The sequence below is a fragment of the Anthonomus grandis genome, chromosome 5, assembly GCF_022605725.1.
Source record: "Anthonomus grandis grandis chromosome 5, icAntGran1.3, whole genome shotgun sequence".
Classification (NCBI taxonomy): Eukaryota; Metazoa; Arthropoda; class Insecta; order Coleoptera; family Curculionidae; genus Anthonomus; species Anthonomus grandis.
In genome coordinates this window covers 28,258,365-28,260,660 of record NC_065550.1, presented here as the reverse complement: position 1 = coordinate 28,260,660, position 2,296 = coordinate 28,258,365, and the positions used below count along the sequence as shown (strand labels likewise).

General features: G+C 30.9%; 1 protein-coding gene across 1 annotated transcript in view; it reads left to right on the top strand.

The window, feature by feature from the left end:
- The window catches only part of LOC126736670 (phosphoenolpyruvate carboxykinase [GTP]-like), a 30,372-nt gene that overhangs the window by 10,742 nt on the left and 17,334 nt on the right, over window positions 1-2,296 (top strand). The gene's annotated exons all lie outside the window — the stretch shown is intronic.

Sequence of the window (2,296 nt, the reverse complement as noted above, 5' to 3'; positions counted from 1 at the left end):
TTAGCAATAGCAGGGGTTTGAAAGAAAATATTTCACCTAACCAAACTGAGATAAGTAAAATTGCAGAGAAAAACGTAAGTAAAAAAATAATTTAGTTCTTAAGGTCGCTACATAAACACGACAGATAAAATATAATATAAAATAAAAATTAGATATTTGTACGTTTAGTTTCTTAATTTCCCTTTTAATATTTTTTACCTTAGGTTTCGAAAACTATTAAAAATATACCATGATAATGTCTTCCTGATTTGTTTAGGATTTTTTGGGAACTCATCCAATTTTGTCGTTTTAAATGTGCAATAAAATTAGCTTTATTTAGAAAGACGATCCTATAACATTATTTTTACTATAGATGGTTGATCATAATATTTTAAATTAATGCTTTCTTATAGGAAACTAGTGATTTGTCTGCCAACAAATTTAATGTTGCTACCAATAATGATACTATTTGCAATGATACACTCTTGATAAACCAAGATGGTGTGCCAGACAAGAATATGAGGTATATGAGGTATCAAGTTATCTTATTAATGCAAATACCTTGGATACCTCCTATGAAAATTACTGTGGTCAATCTTCTAACGTGGCTATTCTTCAAGATACTGAAAATTACATAGAAGTTTTGAAGTTTTACATTTTAAGTAGTAAGATAAAGGGTAGATTTTAATGTTCTTTTGCAAGAATCTGAAAACATTAATGAAGCTTCTGATCAAACTGATGAAGAGATTCCACAGCCTGAAAGACAGATTATTACTACCTCTTCAGATTCAGAAGAGGATCACCCTTTAGCGGTAATACGTATAAAAGGGGCAAGAAATCAGGAGGTTTAAATAAAATATCCGAAATTACTAAGGATGCTGTTCTTGGTCACATAGCTATGTTCCCAATCTACATATCGCATTACACTAGGGAAAAATGAGATGCAAAGTACTTAAACCCTGATATTTTAGTTCCAAAAATGCATTCACTATATTTGTCTGAAAATAATCCTTTTGTTAGTTTAAGTACCTACAGAAAATATGTTATGAAAATTTCAATTTAAGAAGAAAGCCTTCAATAAAAGATACTTCTTGCAATGTATGTGATAGCCAGCAAGTAAAACTACAAAACCAGAAAAGTGAGACTTTGAAACAAGAAATATATCTCGAACACATTGCTCATTTAAATAAAGCTAAAGAAGCACGTGAGGCAATGAAGGTAGATTTCGCTACAGCAAATGCGACCCATGACGTTATTAGTTACGACATGCAAAAAGTACTAAGCTTACCGAAGCTGCCGACAAATGTAACATACTACAAACGACAGCTCTCTGTGTACAATGAAGGAATACATAGTGCGTCAACAAATTTGCCTTACTGTTTTATCTGGAAAGAAGGAATCGCTGGTCGAGGAGCACAAGAGGTTGGATCATGCATAAAATACTTTATTGAAACTTATCTAGATCTAAATATTGAAGAACTCATTACGTGGTCCGATTCATGCGGTGGGCAGAATCGTAATATTAAAATAATTCTTCTTTTAAAGGCTGTCCTTAGTGGACATAAGAGTCTTAAAAAAATATATTTTAAATACCTAATCCCTGGACACAGCTTTTTAGCAAATGATACTGATTTTGGAGAAATCGAACGAGCTATGAAGCACCAATTACGTGTCTATACCTTAGATGGTTTTAAATCAATTATTTTATCAAGCAAGAAAAATAATAAGTTTATTGTAACTGAAATGGACACCCACTACTTTTTCTCTATTGAGGATGTTAAGAAGGCTATTTCAAACAGGTGAAAAGGTTGATTGGCTAAAAGCTAGAATAATCAAAATCGAAAAAGAAAATCCTTATAGCATCTTTTTTAAGCACTCGTACGTCGAAGTCGATTACAGGGAGCTAAAAATAGACAAAAGATCTAAAGGTATTAAACTCAAAACTTTAAATGGAAATTTTAGAGCATAACTAAAAATATTATATCCAGAGGGAAAACCGAATTCCAAAAAAAAGGCAGCGGATATCCAAAGCCTTATGACTTTAGTTCCCGAAGCGTGTAAGAACTTTTATAACACCAAACTGCAAATAGCAAATTTTGAAGAAGACTTGGAAGGATTTGGACCTGAAATTGACTTTGAAATTGAAGAAAATTATTATTTTTTTAATATAAATAAAAAAAGTTCTGCTAAAGTTCTAATTAAAATTTTTGTCTATAATTGCTTTTTATTTTACCTTATAATCATAATTTGTATCATACAATATGGAACCAATAGACAACTATAACAGATTATTTTTTTTTTCAAAAAGAAACCAAAG